General features: G+C 40.5%; 1 long non-coding RNA gene across 4 annotated transcripts; it reads left to right on the top strand.

Annotated features, from left to right (window-relative positions):
• The first annotated feature begins 4,165 nt into the window (after positions 1-4,165).
• On the top strand, positions 4,166-8,563 carry LOC118373741 (uncharacterized). 4 transcript variants are annotated; one of them, XR_008103828.1, is made up of 5 exons: positions 4,166-4,312; positions 4,422-4,443; positions 5,555-5,702; positions 5,897-6,066; positions 7,169-8,563. It is a non-coding gene; the product is annotated as an uncharacterized LOC118373741 (long non-coding RNA). The 4 variants fall into 4 exon arrangements; XR_008103826.1 differs by having other exon boundaries at positions 5,921-6,066; XR_008103829.1 differs by having other exon boundaries at positions 4,185-4,203; positions 5,921-6,066.
• Positions 8,564-14,910: the final 6,347 nt, after the last annotated feature.

Raw genomic sequence — 14,910 nt, forward strand, 5'->3', positions numbered from 1 at the left:
TGTAACCTGATTTAATACTGTGTGCATTTACATGAGAAGTCAGAGTATGCAGGCTGTGTTGTATGCATGTACCTCAATGAAACAGCAACCGTACCTAGGTCCAGGTCCAGGTCCAGGTCCAGGTCCAACTCCGTCTCCTTGGTCGGCCAGCCCAAGCAGATTATTGTGTTCAGTTCTCATCGATGGCGCTGTGGTGGAGAAGGTTGAGAGCTTCAAGTTCCTTGGTGTCCAAATCACCAATAAACTAGAATGGTCTAAACACATCAAGACAGTCGTGAAGAGGGCACGACAACACCTATTCCCCCTCAGGAAACTGAAAAGATTTGGCATGGGACCTCAGACCCTCAAAAGGTTATACAGCTGCAACATCGAAGCATCCATCACTGCCTGGTACGGCAACTGCTCGGCCTCCAACCACAAGGCACTACAGAGGGTAGTGCGTACGGCCCAGTACATCACTGGGGCTAAGCTTCCTGCCATCCTGGACCTCTACACCAGGCGGTGTCAGAGGAGGGCTCTAAAAATTGTCAAAGACCCCAGCCACCCCAGTCATAGACTGTTCTCTCTGCTACTGCAGGCGGTACCAGAGCGCCAAGTCTAGGTCCAAAAGGCTTCTCAACAGCTTTTACCCCCAAGCCATAAGACTCCTGAACAGGTAATCAAATGGCTACCTGGACTATTTGCATTGTGTCCCGCCATCCCACTTGTTGTTGATTCTTCACAAAAAAATACAGTTTCATATCTTCATGTTTGAAGCCTGAAATGTGGCAAAAGGTCGCAAAGTTCAAGGGGGCCGAATACTTTCGCAAGGCACTGTATATGTACATATTACCTCAATTAGCCCGACTAACCGGCGCCCCCGCACATTGAGTCTGTACCGGTACCACCAGTATATAGCCTCACTACTGTTATTTTCACTGTCATTTTACTGTTTTTGTATTTCTTTACTTGTCTATTGTTAACCTAATACTTGTTTTTTTATTTAAAAAAAATACTGTTGGTTAGGGCTTGTAAGTAAACATTTCACATTTCACTGTAAGGTCTACTACACCTGTTGTATACTCTGCCAGAAGGCTGAATCTTGGCCGAAAGTGGATCTTCCAGCAAGACAATAACCCCAAGCACACATCAAAATCCACAAGGGAAATAGTTAACTGACCATAAAATCTACATTTTGCAATAGACATCTCAGTCTCCGGACTTGAACCTCATTGAAAACATGTGGTCTGAATTGAAGAGTGCAGACAAAGTACAGACAAATGATATCAAGGATCTGTTAACGATTCTGAATGGAGGAATGGTCTAAGATCCCTCCCGATTTGTTCTTCAATCTCAGAAAACATTCTAGAAAAAGGCTCAACGTTGTTATCCTAGCATGGGGAGGGTGCTGGAGTATTGAAAACAGGGGATCCAATCATTGCTATCCTTTTGAGATTTGTTTTATTACTTGTTTAACAAAATCTCTTTCTCTGAGCAAATGTGTTAATATAAAATGTTTTGTTTTTTAAAATGTTGAGCATACAATATAGCTCAGTATTTGTATTTGTTTTTATACAGTATTTTTGCTCATCTTTATCAAAGGATCCAATAATTTTGGGCACCACACAAAAAATGTAATTACAAAAGGCCCAAAACCAAAACATGCAATCCAAACCCAAAGGCCCACATGTACCTCAAACTCCAGCAGCCTCACAACTCTGAGAACTGGCACACTGATTGATCACCTGCACATGTGCATAATCAAGGATTCCTGGCAGAGCACAGCACCTGACCAGTTGGTGCTGCCACCTGGCGATTGATTGTGGAAGTGGTAGTGTAGTGTCATGCAACTCATAACTAAACTACCGAACCTATTCCATCACAGCATGTGTGTCTAGCTAGCCAATAAACTTAGGGTGGCATATAGACTTACAGAATCCACTGAAATTATTATTACATTTTTATTAAAGTACCTGAGTGTTTGTAAACTAATAATATTGCTATTTTCGACAGAAGGAAGGGTCGACACTATCTGGCCAAGTTGCAAAGTCAAAGCGACTAACCACATGTGTGAATAAAAATATTAATTTACAAGCAGTTTATGAAAACAATATCAGGGGCAACATTAACCAGCAGCCATCGAGTAAACCTTGCACCAGGGACATTAGGGATGTAATCATTATGCCGGTTCTGTTGCAAAACGTTTCGTCTGTTGCAAAAACATTCCTCCAAAAGGAAAACACAAATGAGTTCATTGGACAAATCCAGGTAAGCTCCTCCCCGCTTCGTTACATTTGCTCTGTTTTCTTTTGTTCAGTTCTTATTTAAGAATAAACCCAGTTTCATCAGCTCTGTACTGCTCTGTGTTTTAATTTTACACCAGCAGATGGCAGTATCTTCCCCACTTGGTATCTCTCCAAATTCAATATGAGCCCTGTACCAGTAGGTGAGATGAGACTGGCAGTCTAATTCTGGAAGCTTTTTGGACCTAGACTTGGCGGACTGAGCACGCACCCCTGAGAGGCCCCAGTGTTGAGGATCAGAGTGGTGGATGTGTTATTACCTACCCTTATCATCTGGGGGCGGCCAGTCAGGAAGTCTAGGATCCAGTTGCAGAGGGAGGTGTTTAGTCCCAGGGTCTTTAGCTTAGTGACCCTTAGTGATGAGCTTTGAGGGCACAATGGTGTTGAACGCTGAGTTGTAGTCAATGAATAGCGTTCTCACATAGGTGTTCCTTTTGTCCAGGTGGGAAAGGGCAGTGTGGAGTGCAATAGATATTGCATCATCTGTGGATCTGCTGGGGCGGTATGCAAATTGGAGGGTGTCCAGGGTTTCTGGGATAATGGTGTTGATGACCAACCATGACCAGCCTTTCAAAGCACTGTAGTCATTTAGGCAGGTTACCTTAGTGTTCTTGGGCACGGGGACTATCGTGGTCTGCTTGAAACATGTTGGTAATCAATCAGGGAAAGGTTGAAAATGTCAGTGAAGACACTTGCCAGTTGGTCAGAGCATGCTCGGAGTACACGTTCTGGTAATCCATCTGGCCCAGCGGCCTTGTGAATGTTGACCTGTTTAAAGGTCTTACTCACGTAGGCTACAGAGAGCTTGATCACACAGTCGTCCGGAACTGCTGATGCTCTTATGCATGTTTCAGTGTTTCTTGCCTCTATGCGAACATTTAGCTCATCTGATAGGCTCGTTTCAATCTCAGTCCAGTATTGACGCTTTGCCTGTTTGATGGTTCGTCAGAGGGCATAGCAGGATTTCTTAAAAGCTTCCGGAGTCCTGCTCCTTGAAAGCGTCAGCTTTACACAGCTCAGTGTGGATGTTACCTGTAAACCATGGCTTCTGTTTGGGGGTATGTATGTAACAGTACAACTTTAGACCATGAACCACAAAGCATCGTTACCCATCGCTCCACAAAAGCCACGGCCCTTGCAGAGCAAGGGGAACTACTACTTCAAGGTCTCAGAGCAAGTGACATCACCGATTGAAACACTATTTAGCGCGCACCACCGCTAACTATGCTAGCCGTTTCACATCCATTACATGTACGTACAGTCACTATGGGGACGACGTCATCGATGCACTTATTGATGAAGCCAATGACTGATGTGATGTACTCCTCAATGCCATCGGAGGAATCCCGGAACATATTCCAGTCTGTGCTAGAAAAACAGTCCTGTAGTTTAGCATCTGCTTCATCTGACCACTTTTTATTAACCGAGTCACTGGTGGTTCCTGCTTTAGTTTTTGCTTGTAAGCAGGAATCAGGAGAATATAATTATGGTCAGATTTGCCAAATGGAGGGCGAGTGAGAGCTTTGTAGATGTCTCTGTGTGTGTAGTAAAGGTGGTCCATAGTTTTTCCCTCTGGTTGCACATTTAACATACTGGTAACCCTCTATGGTATGGTGTTTCCCTCAGGCACCAAACCACCTTTTTGGACCTCACACCGCCCCTATAATTTTTAAAAGTAAAATTATATTTTTGGGAACAGAAAAATGTATTGAGATCAGATGCTTCATCGATGAGAATATTAGCAGAATATGGGCCCAGTTTCACCTACTTCCCTCCTGTCCCATGCACGACTCGACTTCCTCTCACTACCATAGTTGTAAGGGCATGTTTGAGCTTTATAGCCCTGTGACGTGTCTGGGTTACTGTAATAACCCAGACAACAATAACCCAGATACTACTTGTCAGTGAGCACTGCACTAAGGTATGAAGGTGTAACATGCACAAGATAGCTACTAGCTTTCCGGATCCACGTCAAAATATCATTTTGCCTATCGATTTAATATCCAACAGAAAAACATAACTGCAGCTGAGTAAGTCAACATGTTAAAATCTGTATGGATGTTACTTCTTCCTTCTCTTCTTTTCTGTGCCCCGCCCTAAAACATTTTAACTCCCAGTCGTTCATTTGCTTGGTTTCAGCACCCACGGCAATCATGAGCAGGTCCGTAAGTAGAAGTCAATAATACAAATTACAATATGAATCATCTTATTATAACTATTAATACCATGTTAATATTACATTAAGTTGTTAAAGATTCATTTTTCTATTTACAGAGGCAGGTACCACCTTGGTTCAGCTAATGTGTTTCCTTATCTTGAAAGCAGTCTATGGACAAGGGCAGACTGCAATCTACACTTTTATTTCATTAACTAGCCAGTTACAACTAATGCTAATAAGTATTTTAGGACCAAAAAATAAAAGACCTCCCTTTACCCCTTTCAGTATGTTTTAAATGTCATGTCCAGATCATCTCTTAAATTGATTGTCACTCAATGACTTGGTTTTACATGATTTTGCAATGATTATGGCATGATTTAATGGGATACTAGGCATTTTGGCAATGAGGCCCTTTATCTACTTCCCCAGAGTCAGATGAACTTGGAGATATAGTGTTTATGTCTCTGTGTCCATCTAGTATGAATGAAGTTAGAGGTTGTTTAGCCAACTGGAAGTCTATGGGTATCGACTAGCATGGTAGTCGATACCCATGAGAGGTTGACTTGAAAGTAGTGCCAACTGTCATTAGTTAGCAGTGGCTCGTTAATTGAAACCAAATTGTGGATTACAGTCAGTTCTTATTCACATATTGCATTCAAGCTAAGAAAACAAACTATCTAAAAATGTAATTACGCTGAACAATCCCTTTAAGGTGTTCAGAAGTAGTTAACATTCAGATTTATTTCAGAGTAAAAAGCACATTTTTAGGTTATTGTGCTGTAGAATTTAGTATTTAATTTGTGTTAAGCTGTTTTTCAAATTATTGTAATAAAGGTCTATTGTTAATTACCTAGTGTCGTAGTTGATCAGAGTTGTTAAATTGCTTAACTAATGAAATTGCACAACTATAACAAACAATGCCAATTTGTGTGCTGAAGAGAACAAAGAAGACAGTGTAAAATAAAGAAACACAACTTGCCTTCTCATTATGAGGGGAAATGGGATAACAGCTCAAACGGAGTAGGGCTGCTTGAATTGGGTTTGAACAGCATTTAAAATACAATCATTACTTACTGTATGTGATCTTTATTAAACTTTACAATACCACTTTTAGGAAACCAACAGCTGCATATCTGAAACGGAAGGAAAAAAATGAAGAAAGCTTAAAGTCATCAGGAACAGCATTTATTGGACAGGTTATAAAGTTTTGGAATAGTTCCCTGTGGGTGGGAGTTGACAGAATAGAATATTACGTGGAAAAGGTACACATCACCTAATTAAATACACTAATCAAACGCCTAAAATACATTCTCACACATTTAGCACATTTTTGGTTTACTATGCATTTCATCAGGTTACAAATGAATTGTTTCCAGAACAAACCATTATTAATTGATCTTGTTATGTTATACATTGTTCATTAATTATATTATTAATTATTCATGTCTGTTAAAAGTTGCTTCACAGCATCTTTTCTTAGGTCACATTCATGATGTCCGTCTTCTTCCAAATGACTTCTTTGAGTCTCAAGCGGTGAAGGACGAATTAGAAACAAGATTTCAAATGGCATTCCACAATTACAAGTCTCCACCCCGTCAGACTCCATTTTCCATTCTTCTGACTTTGGTAAGTGTGTAAATGGAAGGTACAGTTGAAGTCGGAAGTTTACATACTTAGGTTGGAGTCATTAAAACTTGTTTTTCAACCACTCCATAAATTTGTTGTTAACAAACTATAGTTTTGGCAAATCGGTTAGGACATCTACTTTGTGCATGACACAAGTAATTGTTCCAAACATTGTTTACAGACAGATTATTTCACTTATAATTCACTGTATCACAATTCCAGTGGGTCAGAAGTTTACATACACTAAGTTGACTGTGCCTTTAAACAGCTTGGAAAATTCCAGAAAATTATGTCATGGCTTCAGAAGTGTACCTGTGGATGTATTTCAAGGCCTACCTTCAAACTCAGTGCCTCTTTGCTTGACATCATGGGAAAATCAAAAGAAATCAGCCAAGACCTCAGAAGAAAATGTTGAGACCTCCACAAGTCTGGTTCATCCTTGGGAGAAATTTCCAAATGCCTGAAGGTACCACGTTTATTTGTACAAACAATAGTATGCAAGTATAAACACCATGGGACCACGCAGCCGTCATACCGCTCAGGAAGGAGATGCGTTCTGACTCCTAGAGATGAAAGTTCTTTGGTGCGAAAAGTAGAAATCAATCCCAGAACAGCAGCAAAGGACCTTGTGAAGATGCTGGGGGAAACAGGTAGAAACGTATCTATATCCACAGTAAAACGAGTCCAATATTGACATAACTTGAAAGGCCGCTCAGCAAGGAAGAAGCCAATGCTCCAAAACCGGCATAAAAAAGCCAGACTACGGTTTGCAACTGCGACTGCAAATAAATCATCCTCTTTACTATTACTCTAACATTTCACATTCTTAAAATAAAGTGGTGATCCTAACTGACCTAAGACAGGGAATTTTTACCAGGATTAAATGTCAGGAATTGTGAACTGAGTTTAAATGTATTTGGCTAAGGTGTGTGTAAACCTCTGACTTCAACTGTATTTAACCTGAAGCTTTTGTCCTTGACCAATTTCCACATCATTTTTTTAGCAATAAACAATGACAATAAAACACATTATATAAAACATGTAATGTCCATGTATCTTATAAGTTGTAGAATATTGCATGTTTCACTTCGTTTGTTTTCAGGCTGTCAGGATTTGTGGTCATGAGAACGAAGATAAAATACAAGAAAATCTTCTAAGTTTCCTGGAAGCATTGAAATTGCCCCCCAAAATAAAAGGCGAGAGTAACTACACCAACTACTACACTCTGGAGGCTACTGTCATAGCTGTGTGCTACAACGAAACCCCTGGAGTCCTCAGACCAGTGAAGTACTATGGAGCATCCCTGTCCTGCAGAGGGGAGAGAGCAAGGAGAATTATGATCAATCAGTCATGTCTAAACGTGTGGCATAACTATGTGTCTTATGCAGTGTTGGCATTCAGACATGAGCAGAGAAACGGTATCATCTTCCTGGCACCGTAAAATGCAGAGCATTCTACAGGAATCACAAGACCAATTGTTATGAAGCCCGAAGGCCGTGCAAGAACTGTGGGGATCTTTTCTCTCTCTCAAACCCTGATACGGTCAGAAAGGACTTTCCCTACGGAAACTGTGCCGAAACGGAGTGCCTGAGTAAACTTATTTCCAAAGATAGGGAAGTCCGGAGCAACATGATTTTGGGAATCAACTACACAAGGGAAAACCGGAGAGGTCTTAGAGAAAAAGCAAAAACAGCTTTGGGACAGAGTCTTATGGCATAGGTCTACTTAGCACCTCTGAACAGTGTGCATTTGGCCGTCATTTTCAAACCAACTGCAAACTGTGACTGTGTAAACTTCTATTATGTGATCAGGATGTCTGCAGCAATATGAGTTTTGTACACTACACAAGAGAAAATGTCTTAGAAAAATGACAGAAAACGCTTTTAAACATTTAGGTTTTGTTTCACACAGGTTTTATACATGGTGTTGTTGCTGTGTTTGACTTGGAAGATGCCTCTGAAACTACAAGAACAATGGTGTTCTTTAATCACTCAACTGTGATAAAGGCAACTGTGCCAGAGTCATAATGCACAAGTAAATGGTTTCTGTCACTGAGAGTTGTGAATTACAGCTCGGACAAACAATACAATTATTACCACTAATAACAGACATAAAAAGCAGCCACCTTGAGAATACAGTTGTTTTACTTTTTGGTTTGGTCTTTGTGTTTGGTTGTTTACTTTTAATTTATTTATTTTGGGTGATGTTTAATTGTAATAAGCTAGCAACTTTGTCCCTTGTTAAATAGTCTGCCATGTGCTTTGTGTCACAGTGGAAAATGAATAGAATTAAAACGAACACATTTCTGATGTGACAGGAAACTGCAGAAAGGGTGTGACACTGAACTTGTTTGAATGTATTCAGTGAAACCCCAGCTGAAAGAGTGGACTAAAACAACAGACAGCACAATGAATATCGAACATTGTGTTTCTTTATGACACAAACTTATCTTGTAAATATTTTGAATCCATCAATAAATGAGAATTGTTCAAAGTTGGTTGGATGTTTTAGTTTCCTTCCAGTTTTCTGCTATAATTGGACCAGATCTCTCTGGCAAAATACATTTGATCTCAAAGTGAAATAAAACCGGTTTTGGGGCGAACTCAAACTCCCACCACCAGTAACACCTACTTGGGTGATGCATTACAGCCATGCTGTAACAGAGAGGACTCACTACTCACTCATTTATTTATTGTAAGTTTAAGTGGTCATCTTTACAAGTGAAGAATGGAGGGCCAAGATAAAATGTCAGTGTGAGTTGATCCCTAACAGCAAAAAATAATAATTGTAGAGTACTCCTACTGTTTCCACAACAAAACAGGAAATGTGGAATGTTTTGATCTGATGTTAGTTAACCTTAAACCGGTTTTGATAGGCCAACCTAACACAATCAAGAACACCTCTTCTGTCACTGGTCCAGTTTGTACGTTTCCAGATTTTGAACAGGATAAATGCATGTTAATATTTCAAATGTTGTTCAAAGCAAAGACAATCGTAAAGCAATAACAAAATCCCATGATGTCTATGTATCAGTGATGACACCATGCACATCAAGGAATAATATTATACCCTTAACCTTTTGTAAGAGAGAGAATGCTGTTTAGTCAGTAATACATTAGTAATAGTTACAACATAATGCATCAGTCGGGAGGAACTCAGGGCATCAGCGGAGCACCAGGTCTTTTGTCATCTGACTACCTTTCCCAGAGAAGTACACACATGCATGACTCAACCTGTTGAGAGGAAAATTACCAAGATGTGTCAGACAGAAACTCAAGGGCAGTTTTGTATCACACATTTTCAGCATATTGGACGATGACTGTATTCACGTTTACCTAATAGTTATTGAGCACTGTGGAACAAATAAATAGACAATATTAACATCAAGTAGAGTTGTTTTTGGTTATAAGAGGACATTTCAGATATATTACATTGACTCAAACAAGAGAGAAGATTGAACCAGTTAGACTCGTCTTAAATGTTATGTTATTGTGTCCATTAGGCCACCAGTTAATGTATTTGAAACATAGTTAGTCTAGTCAGATAAATGTTTTGTGTTATATCTAGATTGTCTGAGATGCCTCAACCATAAAGGGGAAGGTTTAGGCTAAGGCTTTGTAGTCGGCACTCTACAGCACAGCGATAACATCTGGTAACACCCTCATGTTCTCTCCAGTCTGCTGGAGAAACGAAACCTCAGAGCAACAAGCCTCACGTCCTACAGTTAAACACTAGCAGTAAAACAGTGGTAAAATAATAAAAAGCACAGAGATGAGTGATAAAAGGCTGTGTTTGTGTTTGTTATGTAAATGTACTCCCACCTAGAGGTCCATATGAGGGAATTCATCTTTATTGACTCATCATATGAATGTACCAATATCCTGTAATGTACTGTAATCTCTTTCTAAGACCAAACAGGAAGTAGGAAAATAGCCATTGTGGATTTTCAAAAACAAGCTTTTCCATCCATTTATTCTAGGGAAAACCAGGACATAGAGATACATTTAATTGAAACAAATGCAGTACTATAACATGCTTGATTATTGTTATACTGTACAATGCCAAACACATTTGATACCATTCCTTTTACTCCATTCCATCCATTATACTCCATTCCAGACATTACACTCCATTCCATCCATTACACTCCATTCCAGACATTACACTCCATTCCATCCATTATACTCCATTCCATCCATTACACTCCATTCCAGACATTACACTCCATTCCAGACATTATTATAAGCCACTCCATTCCATCCATTACAATCCTCCCTCAGCAGCCTCCACTGCTTTAGATGTGTTAATGTCAGAGTAGATAGATGTGTTTGCAACTTAGCCTGTTATCTTCCTCCCAGAATATAGGGCTGTAAAATAGATGAAGATCCCCAACATTGGTTAAATGATCTGTTTATCATGACTAGTTCAGTTATCACACATTACTATCAGTAGTAGTTAGTTCTACAGTACCATGAGGACATCTAGTAGGTATTGTGGTGTGGCTCATTTCAAAAGGTGCCCTGAACACAGCAATACAACAGAACAATGCCACAGTACAGAAGGATCACTCTAACAAAGATAAAACAACCAAAATAAAACACTACAAGTTACAACTTTCAACATTACAACCACAAAAATCTCTTCATTTAAATCAAAATAACTGCAACTTACTGTATATTCAACACATCTAATACTAGACTGTTAAACTGCCCTGGCAGCACCAGGGAATCAAGGTGCAATGAGTTCTGCAGGCTATTCCAAGAATGGGGGGCATCAAAACTGATAGAGGATCTACCTAGATTGGTATGAACTAGTAGAACTTGGAGAGTTAACCATCCCTGTGAAACGGGTTTGGTGTCTCATATTTAAACATCTTACCCGGGAAGTGAGGTAGGTTCAAAGCCTTTTCAGCAGAGATTTGTAAACAAGAAGGGAGTAATGAAGAGATCTAGGGGACTTTAGTGTGGACCAGCCGACCTTCTGATACGGGATGCAGTGACAAGTATTAAACCTGTCCCCTGTGATAAAGTGAAGTGCTCTATGGTAGACTGCATCCAGAGGTTTTAGAGTGGTGTCTGCTGCACTACTTTTTATTTAACTAGGCAAGTCAGTTATTTATTTACAATGACGGCCTACCCCGGCCAAACCTGGATGACGCTGGGCCAATTGAGCACCGCCCTATAGGACTCCCAACCACGGCCGGATGTGATACAGCCTTAATTTGAACCAGGGACTGTAGTGACACCTCTAGCACTGAGATGCAGTGCCTTAGACTGCTATGCCACACAGGAGCCCCTTCATTTTTGCCTTAAGTACCCATCTGTTTTATGTAACCATACCAAACGTAACATATACTAATTATGGTGTCCCGAACTTACTGTTACTATGATACCAGGCTGGAAGAAAAGGTGTCACTGAACTTATGTAACACAGGACAAATACAGACAGCATGATGAATTATCACATCAGAATTCCTGAAAGTTGGTTGCTTTTAGTTTCCTCCTGCTGCTATATTTTGGACTAGATCTCTCTTGCGAAATACATTTTATCTCAATGAGAGTAAAATAAAGATTTTTAAAAAGCAGATTTTGGGGCTTCCCAGCAGTACGGGGGGGCTAAAGGGGGCTTAGCCCTCCTCAGTTCAAAATGTACTGCGCTCAGTTTTAGTTTTATGTCCCTATAAAAAAATTGCAAAAAGTGAAAAACGATTGAGTGCCAGGTTGGCGCAAAAACAATCTGTATCTCCGATGAGCTGTGTCTGTAGAATGGACAAGGAGCCCCGCGGAGATATGTGTACGGGGGCTATGGAAAGCCACTGGGCGGTTAGGTGTGACTCCTTCGGGTTTCCGTAAAAATCCTAGAAAAACGCATGAGTTCCTACAACACAGAAGTCAGTCTACAGGGCCATAGCGGCAGGAAGCATTTTTGGGGTGGGGTTGCTGCATTTTTATTTGCATTAGGATTTTTTTAGCAGCATAATGGTTTTTTTTGCACTACAGATTACATATCAGTCCGCTAATGCAACACTATTAAACAAACTATGGTCGATCTCCGCACCCCCAAATAAATGTAATTAGCCTAATGAAAAAAATCCTAATAGAAATCTGTCTGTTTAAGTTATTGGATTGGATGTGGATGTGGATGTTTTGCATTGGATGTGTCTCAATCCACCACATCCGCCTATGTCACACATCCAAATCTGCAGTGAAAGGTGACAGAGCTAAAGCGGTGCTTGTCAGACCATGAGACATCCCAAAAATCGGTCTTCTCACAAAATCATCTGTAGCGTCCGAACGGTTTGGCATTCACACTATTATGGAAAGATGAGACTCTCACGACCACGATGGTATTCTCCATTTTGCTCTACGACCCCCTCAAGAGTCTTAGGACTCATCTGAATTTGTTACAGCCAACCTGTCTCTAGCGTCTGAACAGTGTGGGCTAAACCACACTAAAATGACCCCTCTGGGGAACACATTGCTTGTCTTGCTCTAGGACGCCCACAGGCCTCACAAGAATCGTCTGATGGTGCCCCGGTATCAGTTGACAAAATGAACGGAGGTACAGTATATACAGTGCTTTCAGAAAGTATTCAGACCCCTTGACTACTTTTCCCACAATTTGTTACGTTAAACACTTATTCTAAAATTGATTACATTATTTTTTTCCCAATACAATACCCCATAATGACAAAGCAAAAACAGTTTTTGGAAATGTTTGCAAATGTATTAAAAATTAAAAACAGAAATACCTTCTATACATAAGTATTCAGAACCTTTGCTATGAGACTCAAAATTGAGCTAAGGTGCATCCTGATTCCGTTGATCATCCTTGAGATGGTTCTACAACTTAATTTGAATCCACCTGTGGTAAATTAAATTGATTGGAGATGATTTGGAAAGGCACATACCTGTCTACACTGCATTGGGAAAGAATTCAGACCCCTTTACATTTCCACATTTTGTTACATTACAGCCTTACTCTAAAATGGAACAATAATTTTAAAAATCCTCAACAAACTACACACAATGACACACAATGACAAAGCAAAAAAAGGTTTTTAGAAATGCTTGGGAAAGGGTAACAAAAAATATCTGCAGCATTGAAGGTCCCTCAAGAACACAGTAGCCTCCATAATTCTTAAATGGAAGAAGTTTGGAACCACCAAGACTCTTCCTAAAGATGGCCGCCTGGCCAAAGTGAACTATCGGGGAGAAGGGCCTTGGTCAGGGAGGTGAACATGAAACCGATGGTCACTCTGACAGAGCTCCAGTGTTTCTCTGTGGAGATGGGAGGACCTTCCAGGAGGACAACGATCTCTGCAGCACTCCATCAATTAGGCCTTTATGGTAGAGTGGCCAGACGGAAGCCACTCCTCGGTGAAAGACACATGACAGCCCGCTTGGAGTTTGCCAAAAGGCACCCAAAGGACTCTCAGGACATGAGAGACAGGATTCTCTGGTCCGATGAAACCAAGATTTAACTCTTTGGACTGAATGCCAAGTGTCACGTCTGGAAGAAACCTGACACCATCCCTACGGTGAAGCATGGTGGTGGAAGTATCATGCTTTGGGGACGTTTTTCAGCGGCAGGGATTGGGAGACTAGTCAGGATTGAGGGAAAGATGAACAGAGCAAAGTATAGAGAGATCCTTGATGAAAACATGCTCCAGAATACTCAGGACCTCAGGCTGGGGCGAAGATTCCTCTTCCAACAGGACAACGACCATAAGCACACAGCCAATACAATGCAGGACTGGCGTCAGGGCAAGTCTCTGAATGTCCTTAAGAGTCAGAGCCCAGACTTGAGACAGATCTAACATCTCTGGAGAAACCTGAAGATAGCTGTGCAGTGACGCTCCCTATCCAACATGATAGAGCTTGAGAGGATCTGTACGGCAGAATGGGAGAACCTCCCCAAATACAAGTGTGCCAAGCTTGTAGCGTCATACCCAAGAAGATTCAAGGCTGTATTTTCTGCCTAAGGTGCTTCAACAAAGTACTGAGTAAAGGGTCGGAAATACTTACGTAAATGTGATATTTTAGTTTGTATAAAAAAAAGAAATTGCAAAAATCTCAATAAACCTGTTTTTACTTTGTCACTGTGGGGTATTGTGTGTAGATTCATGAGTAAAAAAAAACATTTCATACATTCTAGAATAAGGCTGTAATGTAACAAAATGTGTAAAAGGTCAAGGGGTCTGAATACTTTCCAAATGCACTCTTTATTGGCAGAAATAAGGGGTACATAAAAATCTAAATGTTTCCTTAGCTTTCTTATATCTCTCAGATATAGGACAGACACTTCAGAACAAACTTCCTATAGATTCATTGGGGGACTATCTGTTCTTCCATGTTGTGAATTTGTTATTCAATGTATGGGCAGTAAATCCAAATAAAAATATTCATCAAATACATTAGTATATATTTTTTCATACTTCAACGGGTCTAGATCAAATAGCTAAATTATCCTTGGTGACCTTCTTAAAACAATTCCATATAGCATAGTCGAACCCTATTCTGAGCCGACTTCGCATTCTTCATCCGCTCAAGAGGGGCATTTGGTTCACACCTGGGAAGCAGCCCAATTAGAAAACGAATGAAATCCCTTCCAACCGATGTAAACTCCTCCCACCCGATGTACCGGCCAGGTGAGCTAAAAAAACATTATCATTGGAACAGAACGAGAAACGGAGGAGCCACACCCATACAGAGGAACAACATGTCAGCAACCTGTGAGCGGGCAACGAGCAGCATTTCTAGGCTCGCCCAGGGCGTCAACATCACCTAAACCGTTCTGGAAAACCACATCAACTGCTCTTAAAAAGTCTCTAACTTAGGTTTA

This window comes from Oncorhynchus keta, unplaced genomic scaffold (genome assembly GCF_023373465.1).
Source record: "Oncorhynchus keta strain PuntledgeMale-10-30-2019 unplaced genomic scaffold, Oket_V2 Un_contig_17431_pilon_pilon, whole genome shotgun sequence".
In the NCBI taxonomy this organism is placed as follows: Eukaryota; Metazoa; Chordata; class Actinopteri; order Salmoniformes; family Salmonidae; genus Oncorhynchus; species Oncorhynchus keta.